This window comes from Thalassophryne amazonica, chromosome 1 (assembly GCF_902500255.1).
Source record: "Thalassophryne amazonica chromosome 1, fThaAma1.1, whole genome shotgun sequence".
Lineage (NCBI taxonomy): Eukaryota > Metazoa > Chordata > Actinopteri > Batrachoidiformes > Batrachoididae > Thalassophryne > Thalassophryne amazonica.
This window is the reverse complement of record NC_047103.1, coordinates 131,606,358-131,619,195: the sequence shown is the minus strand read 5'-3', so window position 1 is coordinate 131,619,195 and position 12,838 is coordinate 131,606,358. Positions and strand designations below refer to the sequence as shown.

Genomic DNA, 12,838 nt, shown 5'->3' with positions numbered 1-12,838 from the left:
TCACCATCTGATTATTGGTTCAGCTCTCACTCACTTCCTCTACTTCACCTCAAACATCATCCTACAAACTACCTATGATGCCATCTTGCTCGGACCTCCCCTCCTACAACCTTTAATTAATTTATTTATTTTCAATAGCCTCTTACTCCAATCAAGAGTCAGGGTGCGGGGGGGCTACAGCCTATAGGATGTATAGGATGGAAGGGGAGGTACACCATGGACAGGATGCCAGTTTATCGCATGGCCACATATAGACAGGCTAACTCACATACACATGCACACCTATGGTCAATCTAACCCTCTGGGGTCCAGAGGTATTTTCAAGATTTTAACATATATTCAGTCATTCCCATTTTAAGGTCATTTTTTTTTTAAGTACAGTGCCCATATGTCATATATCAGAATGTTCACATCAATCTCAGCTTTCAGAATATGGGTCATAGATTTGGCAAAACACTGTATAAATGTTTTTAGTGATTTTTTTTTATTAACCTTTATTCATGTGGACAATTTGTTTTGGTGCAAGAGATGGGTTTACCATAGTCTTTGGTTCACAAAAGTATAATATATGTAGGAAATAGCAGCTCAATGGAAATAAATGAAAAATTAAATCACATAATTTCCAGCTTGATGTTTTCTGTCTTCCCTCCATGCAGAAGTGTTCAGAAATATCTGTCATTGGATGAATAGTGGAACATCCCCCCCCCCCCCCCAAAAAAAAAATACCCATTTGGAGGGAGGGGGCAGACCCATGTGACTTTCTTCAAGCTCTAGGATTGGCTCTGATACAAAGATCTTCAAGAACACGGGTGGGTAATGAGGGCTGAGACACTGCAGGTTTTCCCTGCAACCAATCACCTCAGCAGGTGGGTTGCTGATAAGCTTCTCCACTGAACATAAACACCTGATCATCAAAGAAATCACCTGCTGAGACACCTGATCATTAATGAAATCACCTGCTGAGGTGATTGGTAGCAAGGAAAACCTGCAGTGTCTTGGCCCTTCATGGCACATGATTGCCCACCCCTGATCTAGAACAAGTCTTTGAATGTGGGAGGAAGTTGGAGTAACTGGAGGGAACCCACCTGGACACTGGGAGAACATGCAATCTCCAAACAGAAAGGACCAAGTGGGGAGCAATCCCATAACCTTCTTGTTGTGAGGCAACAGTGCTGAGCCACTGTCCCCGCCAACAACCTTATAGTCTCCAGTTTCTATATGGTTGCATCATCTTCATAGGATATAGTCCACCTTTCTGTACCTTCATCCACTCCTTCTTCTTAAGACAAGTATTCATCACAACCATTTCCATCTGTTTTACAAAACCTACCATTTGACCTTCCACATTCTGTCCTTGATACGATATCTACCCATTGCTCCCTTATCACCTCTGTTCTCTTCACCAATATGTCAACTTAAGTCCACTTCAATCACCACTCTTTCATGCTCAACGCACCTTGACACTTGCACAAATTTCATCCCTGGACTGCGGCGCATTGTGTGGTGAAGAACGCATTTGGAATCTTGCCTCAAAGGTAATTAATCATCAAATATATTGCAATGGGTTGGAAAAATAGTTGCAATTTCATGTCTTCTTATGAGCTAGACAATGTATCTGTAAAATTATGTTCATTATGTAACATCTCGTCATAATCGTTCGATGCGTGCAAGGACATGCATTGACACACAGTGACATGCAGTGTTTGTTCAATGTTCATGACTAGTTCATGAAATTAATGCATGCCAAAAGTTTTGAACATTTCAAACTTTTCTTTGCACACTGGCATGCAGACGTGCACAGTTCTCGCACATTTTACAATGAGTTTAGTCATTTGCAAGCCAGACTGCGTGCCAGTGTGGGGATCAAATTTGTGCAAGCATCAAGGTGCTTTCAGCTTCACTTTCTACCAACTCATCAAACTCACTCCAGAAATCTTCTTTCTCCTTCATCTCTCAACCTACCTGTGGGGTATATGTACTGATGACATTCCTAATCTCCCCTCCAATGCCCACCTCAACACTCAGTACTCTGTCAGTCACTCACTTACCTCCAAGACACTCTTAATATATTATTCTATCAGAACGTTGGTTCACAAACCAGTCCTCAAGAACCACCTATCTTGTAGACTTTCCATTCAGGTGTCTGTTTGTACTTGACTTAATGAACGCCTGAATGAGCAAATCAGCTTGCCACAGAGCAGGGAGAGATGGAAAATGTGTAGGTTAGGTGGTCTTTGGGGTCATTCTGAATCAGTGGTTCCTAAACTCATCCTCAACAGCATTTCTCCTCCCACGATACGGCAGTTTGAACCCACCTCTGATGCTCCTGCCTTACTTCCCTTCCACTTGGTCTTGTGTATACACTATATACAGTTGTGCTCAAAAGTTTACATACCCTGGCAGAATTTTTGCTTTTTTGGCCATTTTTAAGACAATATGAATGACAACACAAAAACTTTTGTTTTTTCCACTCATGGTTAGTGGTTGGGTGAAGCCATTTATTGTTAAACACCTGTGTTTCCTCTTTTTAAATCAAAATAACAAGAGAACTACACAAATGAACCTGATCAAAAGTTTACATACCCCTGTTCTTAATACTGTGTATTGCTCCCTTTAACATCAATGAAAGCTTGGAGTCTTTTGTGGTAGTTCTGGACGAGGCTCTCTGATGGCAAAGCTGCCACTGAATATGTTTCGGACTTTATTTACATCAATTACAAAGAAATACAAACAATATGGCACTTTATGGTAAATCTGCATGGAGTAGACAGTTCTCAAAAACTGAGTGACTGTACAAGAAGTAGAAGAGTGAGGAAAGCCACCAAGTCACCCAGACGACCCAGAAGAAGTTATGTGATTGGAGAAATTATGCACAGTGCAAGCTTTGCATTTTGTATCACCAGTTATCCATCTTCATGATGAAGTGGTATAGAGGAGGATTTTCTTAAAAAGAAGACCTGAAAGTTTAGCTACAAATTGCCAGAAGGTACATCTGAGATGCAAGCCTGGATTTGATCTGTTTGGTGAAAGAAAATCCTTCTCTACTCTACTCCACTATGAAGCTAAGAGTAGTGATACAAAATGCAAAGCTTGCACTGTGCACAATTTCTCCAATCACAGCCACATAAGCCTATAACTTCTTCTGGGTTGTCTGGGTGTCTTGGTGGCTTTCCTCACGCTTCTCCTTCTTGCACACTCACTCAGTTTTTGAGAACTGTCTACTCCATGCAGATTTACCATAAAGTGCCATACTGTTTGTATTTCTTTGTAATTGATGTAAATAAAGTCCAAGACATATTCAGTGGCAGCGTTGCCATCAGAGAGCCTCATCCACAACAACCACAAAAGACTCCAAGCTGTCGTTGATGTTAAAGGGGGCAAAACGCAGTATTAAGAACAGGGGTATGTAAACTTTGGATTGGGGTCATTTGGGTAGTTTGTGTTGTCATTATGATTTAAAAATAGTAAACAGTTGTTTGACAATAAATGACTTCACCCAACCACTAACCATGAGTGAAAAAAAAAGTTTTTGTGTTCTCATTCATATTCTCTTAAAAATGGCCAAAAAAGCAAAAATTCTGCCAGGGTATGTAAACTTTTGAGCACAACTGTATCTATGTTTCTCCTATCCATCATATTAACCATCTCTCTCCCTTTACCTCAAACTGCCAACATTCAAAGTTCTGACTCTCACTTCCACACCTGTAACTTTCTTCCTCTCCCGCTGCCTCCAGACATCTGCTCCACCTCTTTACTCAACAACAGCTCAATTTTCACCAGCACCCTGCTGAAGAATAGCACCAGTGGCAGTTGGCATTAAGCCACGAATCGAACAATCCAGTACGGAAATTTGATATGTGATCTCCATTTTTGATTTGGTTACTCAATGATTTTGCTGAATCCCCTCCTTGATGCAACATCATTCATTTATCCAGATGTGGGACTGGCACTCCGAATGCACTGGCTTATGCACCCAAAGTGGCCGAGATTTGACAAATTTTACAGTGCACGCCAACCCTCCTTCTGCCCTCATTTACCTGAGCTTGGGACCGGCATTCAGAATGTGGAATAGTTTATAGCCAAAACGCTAATATTAAACTAAAGCCAGTTTAATATTAGTATAAAATATGATGTCTTGTTTACACTGGTTTACAATTAATCTAGAATAGTTTTAAACCTGTTTGTCTCAAATAAAAATAAAAAGGGAGCAAATCATCACATTAGTGAATCTGAAGTGGAAAATGTACCTCTTTTAGAAAAATTACTTTGTGATTAATCATCTTTCAATTTGATTCTTTACTGTGTGGATCAGTATTGTGACAAATAATTTCAGCTTGAACAGAATTCAATTTTCAATTCAATTCAAATTCAGTTTTGAAGCTTTTTTTTTTTTTGCATTTCATATGAGTACTTTATATAGCAAATTAAATGGATAAAAATACAAGAGATAAAGATACCACAATAAAACATCCAAACAGTGGTGTCAAAAAATAAGCCTTGTTTTTGTGCCTCCATGCACATTCATACAGACAGTGTTATCCATGTCACCTTTGCATCTGCTTTGCAAGTAATTTCAGGGTTGAATCTATGGAAATGTTTCACATATTAAAGCTGCTTCCAACCTGCCGTCACTGGAACTAAGCAGTTTTCACTTCAATGTGAAAATGTACCAATCCAAAAAATGCTCAAATTTCAAACTGAATCAAGTACTCAAATCAGATCATTCTGATTTTGCAGGACTAAAAGCAGTAGAGAGTTTGAATACAACTCTGACAGTTTTCAGCTCTTGCGTGGACCACAAAGCTTGTCCGCTCTGCGCCCAGCAGTGACCCAGATACCAGGTCACTCACATGAACACAGACATGCATCAGTCTGTGTTTGCATTACAGTTCCTCTGCATTAATCTGGCCAGAGGTCTGTGTGCACACAGAGGGAGGGCTGTTTGTATTAGCAGGGTCCAAAGAGCTTTTTATTTTTCCTTTTTTTTTGTGTGCTTCAAGATGAAACTTTTGAAACCACTTTCTAATGTCAAATTCATCATGAGACTGGAGCACAAATCCTGCTGATGACAGTTTCTTGTCACAGGTGTAACAAAATTATTTTTTTCTCACAGATTTTCATGGAAAACAATTTTAATGTTCAGGTTTCATTCGCGTTAGCCATAGAAATGCACAAGAACTCCATCAGACTGTCTCTTATTCCACTTTAGAATCATGGCTATATGGATTGATTGTCATTATTGTACTGTAATGCCACAGTCCTACAGTGAGGGTAAAAGTCTGTCAGCTGTTTTGTGACCAACAACAACCTGGGTTTTCTCATGTTTAGAAAAAAACACAGAATGAAAGAACCAAACTTCACATGTGCCAAAAAATAAAATGATAAAATAAAAATAAATACTCTTCCAGTGGTAAGAGGAGGTGAGCCATGAAAGGAGATGTGAGAGTGTCTGTGTGGTTGCTCTATCAAAATAGAAACTTTTGTTTTAACCTGAATCTGAAAAGCAGGAATAACTGGCTCTACACATGAGACCTGAAATGGGAAGTGAGGTGATGAATAACTGTAAGTGGCACATTTTCATTTAAAAAGAAATCCCAACCTGCAGGGGTTCATAATCACAGAAACTTTTTCATTGTAGCCAACACTTATTGACAAGAGATTACGTTATTGCTTCCATAAGTAACTGTTTTGCACCATTAAAAAAGTATAAACCTCAACTGTCTTTTTGAAATCAAATACATTTTTTTTTAACCTGTGGGCTGGAGATTATTATTTACCCACGCTTTACTTCCCACTGCACTGACAGGAACCAAATCAAAGTATTAAAAAACTGAACTGAAGTGGATTACATATCAACTGCGTCCGATATCTCACGGCATGTCGTTACTTCAATGTAGCCGCGCGCACTCTGAGCGACCGACAAAACGGCGGTATTACTTTTACGCGCGGCTTTACGCGCGGCAAATAGAAATATTTTCTCCTTTTAAAAACAAAATGTGTTAACACTAAAATTTTGTGGAAATATCCCCGTTTTCTGCAGGCCAGTTATTTGTATTTAAAAGGTTTTCCAGCTTTATTAGGCGAATCAGCATGTTTCCAAAAGCAGTTTCCACTTGTTCCTGGAACACAAATGACAGAAATCAAGTTTAAAAGTTATTTATTTGAAACCAAGAGGTCTGATCACACCTCAGTGTTAGAAATATTGAGATCGAATAAATAGTTTTAAGCAGACTATATTGACATATGTCGTGAGTCCCTATCAATCATAAGATTAAAAAATCGACATTCGCGTAAAATCCACGCGAGTCTCAAAAAACAAAAACTTTTTTGTGATGACAATTTGTTGGTGGCTCCTCCTTCATGCAGTCGGTACTGACGCACATCAACTCCAAAATGAGAGGAAACACGTTTAAAAACTACTTTAAACTGAAACAAACCCGGCTGGATCCCGACGAGCGACGGAACGAACACCGGATAAAGTGAACCAAGCGACGCACGCGCCCCTTCAAGGCTCGAACCCCAGGAAAACGTTCATAATAACTGCGACAAACTGTTTGGACTTACTTCTGCGTTGAGATTTCATCCAGCGTCGGTACTTCGAGGAAAAGCGGAACGCGGGCGAGAGCTCCGCTCCGGCCGATCACATCAATGCTGTAATTTACTACAGCAAAGTGGAGACGGGACTTGCGTGTGCGCATGTGTTCGCGGGGGAGACAGTGCGGGAGAGAGAAGAGAGAGAGAGAGACACAGAGCGAGAGAGAGTGGAAGAGAGAGAGAGCCCTTGGTCTTGTGCGCCGCTCTTCTCCTGGGATGGAAAGTGTTCAGTATCGTAGCGCACACGCTTCGTGCGCCACTCGGAGTCCGCACCGAATCCAGACGGCAAGACTTGGTAAGAAACGACAACAGACGCACATGAAGGATACGTGAAGAAGCTGCGTCACCGGCTGCACAATGAGGTAACAGCTGCGCCTGGCCAATAAGGAGGAGGACGCGCGCACGGCGGATTTAATTTATAAGGAACCTCGGAACGTACAGCGGAGAGAAAGAAAGAAAGCGACAGAGAGAGCGAGAGAGAGAGAGAGAGAGAGAGAGAGAGAGCGCGAGAGGAGCAAAGGAGTGAACCCCGACTCAAGTCCAACACTTTTTCTCTTTGGCAGAAAAGTCTGCAAGAAATCTGTAGGAGAATAAATATTCAGTCTCTCTTTTTTTTTCTTAAGTAATCTGATGAATTAATTAAATATAGATTATCAGTTAAACCATTTTAGGTCACTGAAATCCCCCAAAGGTTTCAGTGATTTGCTCAGCGACACTTTACAGTTTCGTAATTTCACACTGCAGTAATCCCAAATAAATAGTCACAGTCATTCTGACACATTTAATCAAGTTTTACGTATTTACAAGGGAGGCACAGAGACCTTTTAGAAATAATCTTTTCAGAAAGTCCTCTCCTCAGTGTGACCCGTGAAGAAAAATGCAGCCATCAGTTGGATTTATCTTGTTTTTTTTTTGTTTTTTTTTTTGGGGGGGGGGGGGGTAAACTATCCGCTTCGTTTGTGGCCCTTGATTCTGTTTTCATTTTAAATACTTCAAACGGAAATGGAGCAGCGCGTTTTCTGCTAATCAATTTTGCTTTTTTTTTTTTTTTTTTTTTTGAGTGATGTGATGCATTATTCTTTCAGTTTGGCACCTGGAAAGAAAGTCAAAAACTCACGTACAAACGGATAAGGATTTTTTTATTTTTTTTAATGGAGTGCAATAAATTAACCAAAAGTTAAAAAACTGGATCACAAAAGGCCAACAAGATCTTTATTTCTGCTCCTTTCATTTAATCAGTTTCAACTATTTAACTGGAACAGTTGCGCTTCTGCTTGGTGAAGTGAACAAAAAGTTATGAGGAAAGATGTGAAAATCTAATAGTTAAACACCAGTTTTAATCGAAATAACGCGGAAACATCGGAAAGACCATTTAAATTACTGTTGAAATTTAACACATGAATTATTCTTCGTTCAAAAACTTGAACAGAAATGTTCCGTTTATGGTTAAAAGCTCTGCGCAGTGCCCGCGGTGCATCTTTCGTGTTTGCGCAGGAATCCATGCGCATCAAGCTGGTGCAATACTTTTAAGAATTACAAGTAATAATAATTTAAATAAACCAGAATTATTCCATAATTTCTCTGTCTCCTTTCTCTTGCTGTGTTCCTTTTTTTTCCACGCATCCGCGCAGGCCTCGCTGTTCGATCTATTTCTCATTATTTGACTCAGACTGCCCTTTCTTTCTTTCTTTCTTTCTTTCTTTCTTTCTTTCTTTCTTTCTTTCTTTCTTTCTTTCTTTCTTTCTTTCTTTCTTTCTTTCTTTCTTTAAACACCGCGCTATAAAAAAATTCCAGCAATCACTGACATGCATTTGATGGCACGTGATGGCATTTTGTGGCTTGGTAACTTTGGAGTGAAGTGCGCTCTGTGCGTGCGTACGCGTGCCGCCGTGCAACGGGACGCGCAGGCCAGGAGAAGACAGAAAAACGTAAGCGTCCAACGCAGATCAAAATTATAATTTGGGAAATTGTGTATTTAGAGGGAAATTTTAAAAGTTTTGGATGAGGCCTGAATGTGTGGATGAGTGAGGTTGTGTGGGTGCGCGCTGTGGATCTCACGAACAGTCCTTTTCTGTTCCAAGAACAGAGGATGCTGCAAAGAACCCTAATTTCTGTATTTTATTTTTGATTTTTAGAGGACGGTGATGGATTGTGAGACCATTTCACTGCTGAAAAACGGGAGGAGACGGCGTGAGAAGGAGAATTAAGGACAATGTAGAGGAAATAAAATTTCCCACCAGCGGCAGGAGAGCAAATAAGCAAAAACGCTTCATCTGTTTGACCCAAGGAAAAAAAAATGTGTGCGTGTGCGCGCGTATGAGCAGAAAGGTTCTCCAGATACGCATGTGGCGCACGTGCACGCGCACAGTCTAACTGATGGGTAGTTGATTCACAAGTTATAATGTGGTGTTGGGATTTTTTTTTTTTTAATGAAAAACAGAATTTCACCATAAATGGTGAAAATTACAGTTTTCATGCCGATGTGTTTTCACTTAATGTTTGAGGAATATGATTATCTGTTTGCACAAGTAATGACAATAAAAATGAATTAATATTTAATTTGTTGAAGCGACTGTGTTTGTTTGACTGATGTGGTTTTGATGCTGGTGCGTTCAAAGCACCTTGTTTCATTAATAATGTGTGGACTCGCACTGGGTTTTATCACAAAATCTCATCACCAAACAGTTTGCCGTCATATGTTGGGGTTGGTCCATAAGTTTAGGCAGTCCATAAAATTGACATTGAAGGGCGACACTCTGAACTTGCCTAAGTTTACGCACCACAGCTGAAGGCAACATTTAATACCAACACTGAGGGTTTTTAATCAAACACAAAGGGGTTGTATAGGTTTTAAGGAAAATTATAGTCAATAATGTTTTCACATATGCAGCATTCATTTTTTGTCAATCAGCATGAAACCTTTTTCCAGCAGACAGCGAAGGAAAAGAAGTTAAAAAAGGTTCTGAATATTGCACCAGCATTCCTTCTCAAATACACCGGAGTGTACTTTTGTAAAATTTGATTTATTGTCTTAGATGCCAGGAAAAATTTATATAAGCAACTCATATAAGCATATAACCTACACAGTCACCCAAAATACAAAAGTTAAACCATAATTGGACTAGACACTTCCATTAAAAAATATTATTATTATTATTATTATTATTATAATTATAATTATTATTGTTATTATAACTATTACTGCAGTGCTACTCAATCATATATTTCAGCAGAGTGAAAATAAGCACAGCAGTGTGATTAAAAGCAAACAGATGAGAAAAAAAGTTGAAATATTAGGAACAGGTTATAACAACCATTTATTTGGTTCTGATATGCCACAGAATGGAAGTATGAGAGTTTTGCTGCATTCACACATTGGCTGTAGGCATCAGATACTAAACTGGATGTTCCATTAAGGGGAAGATGGAATATTCTTCCACCACTGGCTGTGAGGGTATAGTGTCATCACACCAGGATGAACATGCAGGCAAAACTTGAAAACTGGAACTTTTTCTGTTTGGTGCAGAATCAAGAACAAACAGCATAAACCTTAAATGATTGGGAAAAGTGCAGAGACACCCAGTGTAATATCAGATAAATGTGAACAATTTGTGTGACATTACAAGAAGAAATGATGCTGCATCAGAACAAGCCAGAGGTTCCAGTTTCAAAAACTCTGTCTTTCAATAAAGCACATTTCATATCGTCGACCAGTAATTCTGCTATAGTGGCCGTTATAACAATTTTCCACCATTTGTACATGAATGCAAATCTCTTAAAAAAGGAAGAACAAGCAAAATGTTCCATGAAAAGCACATCATCCAACAGGTTAGAAAGAATCCAAACATTCAAAAACACCACACTGAGTGTTAGTTAGCACTTTCATGTGTTATGCATGATTCAAGATGGTAGATTTGCCTATGTTTGAAAAAAAAAATTTAAATCTCCCTCTCACCCCCCTCCAGGGAGCATGATACATGTGTTCCTCAAGCTCGAGTCTTGCATGAGAGTTTAAGGGTTCGGTGCAGTATCGTAGCTGTTCCTAGGATTGCACTCTCCCGCCAACCCAGTCTAAAGGCAGTTCGTGGCAGCATTACAAAAAGTACATTAATTTATGGGTTCGTGATGGGGCATGGAAATGGGACACTTTTTGTGACAGGGGGACAATTTCATTTTGTAACGGGGACATGAAATGTGGGGTCTGGGGGGTTATGGTTAGGGTTAGGGGTGGATAGACACTATAACGTTATGGTTATGGTTAGAGTTAGGAGAAGGGGAAATTATACAAAGTCTGTTAGAAAAGTATCCAACCTTTTTAAATTTTGCAAAAACCTGATGGATTTGAATCATGTGTGCTTGCATCACAACCTTGAACCTTCGTGCGCATGTGTGAATTTTTTTCACACCTGTCGATTGCGTCATTTGCTGGTAAGCAGCCTTTGTGTGAGGACATGTGTAGTGCGCTCGGTGGATTTTCATTGCAAGGAACAAGACGGAACGACTGGAACAGTGCTGCATCAAATTTTGCCAGAAACTGGGCGACAGCCAGGTGGAAACCATTCGGATGATTCAGACGGCTTTCGGTGACTTTTCAGTCGTGTGACTATCTGAGAAACTGTGGAAGAGGTGGGCATGTCACAGCATGTCCTGTGAGACTTCAACATGAAGGTGCTTTTGCTCCGCTGTCAGCAGCTTTGTGCCGAAGCCTTCGGCATGAATTTCACGGCCACTCTTTTCATGGCCAAATCGTCTGTCACAATGGAATGTGCTGAAAAAGTGCTGATGTCCACCTCTTCCGCAATTTCTTGGATAGTCCCACGACGGTCCCGCATCAGGGTTCACTTTGGAAATGATCTGGTCATTTCAGCATGTTGATGGCTGACCGGAGCGTGGCTCACTCTCCGCCGTTGTGCGGACATCTTTAAACCAGTTGTACCACTCCTTAATCTGTGTGACGCCCATAGGATCGTCACCGAAAGCCATCTGAATCATCCGAATGGTTTCCACCTGGCTGTCGCCCAGTTTCTGGCAAAATTTGATGCGGCTCTGCTCCAGTCGTTTCCGTCTTTTTCCTTGCAATGAAAATCCGACGAGAGCACTACACATGTCCTCACACAAAGGCTGCTTACCAGCAAATGACGCAATCGACAGGCGTGAAAAAGTTCACGCATGCGCACGAAGGTTCAAGGTTGGCTGATGCAAGCACACGTGATTCAAATCCATCAGGTTTTTGCAAAAAATAAAAAGGTCTGATACTTTTCTAACAGACCTCGTAAATAGCAAAATAAAAGGTTTCATGAAAATTGGGAGCTTGTTGTGGGGGGTGGGGGGGGGGGGGGGCAAGAATAAAAATGTGAGACTGCTTCTGCACAGAGACCTCTGATGTTGTGCCTGGAATCTCCCGGAGCCAATCTTCCAGTTTGGGGGTTACAGCTCCTAGTGCTCCTACTATGACCGACACCACTTTAGTCTTTACCTTCCACATCTGCTCCAGCTGCTCCTTCAGCCCCTAGTACTTCTCTATTTTCTCGTGCTCCTTCTTTCTGATGTTGCCGTCAACTGGGTTTGCCACATCGATCACAACTGCGGTTTTCTTTCCCTTGTAAACCACCACTGTGTCTGGTTGGTTGGCCAGCAGCTGCTTGTCTGTCTGGAATTTGACGTCCCACAGGAGCCCTGTTGTTCTGAACCACCTTTGGTAGAGTGTCTCATCGGGACTTCGGGATGACTTCTTCATCAACACGGCATTTTCATCCACACTGCTGCCACTCACTGGATATCTTCTCTTTTTTTGGTCCACTCTCTTTAAACCCTAGAGATGATTATGCATGAAAATCCCAGTAGATCAGCAGTTTCTGAAATACTCAGACCAGCCCATCTGGCACCAACAACCACGCCACATTCTAAGTCACTTAAACCATCTTTCTTCCCCATTCTGATGTTCATTTTGAACTCCAGCAAGTCATCTTAACCGAGTCTAGATGCCTAAATGCATAGAGTTGCTGCCATGTGATTAGCTGATTATTTGCGTTAGAAACAACTGAACGATGTACCTAAAGAGTGGCACTTGAGTATACATATATGTACACTTTCCCATTCAACTGAATGGGAAACCTCACAGCTGATTACACCATTATAAAGATTGCAGTCAAAAATGGAAAACACATGAGATCTGCAAAGCAAATGGACATAAAGTTTTGGGACACATTTTCGGAGGCAGGGTGGGGGGCTGCCAATTTTTAAA

General features: G+C 40.6%; 1 protein-coding gene across 1 annotated transcript in view; it reads right to left on the bottom strand.

The window, feature by feature from the left end:
* The window catches only part of prox1a (prospero homeobox 1a), a 65,459-nt gene extending 58,424 nt beyond the window's left edge, over nucleotides 1-7,035 (bottom strand). The window contains exon 1 of the mRNA XM_034175475.1: nucleotides 6,565-7,035. The gene's annotated coding sequence lies outside the window, so the exon portion shown is untranslated. The remainder of the gene's footprint in view (nucleotides 1-6,564) is intronic.
* Nucleotides 7,036-12,838: the final 5,803 nt, after the last annotated feature.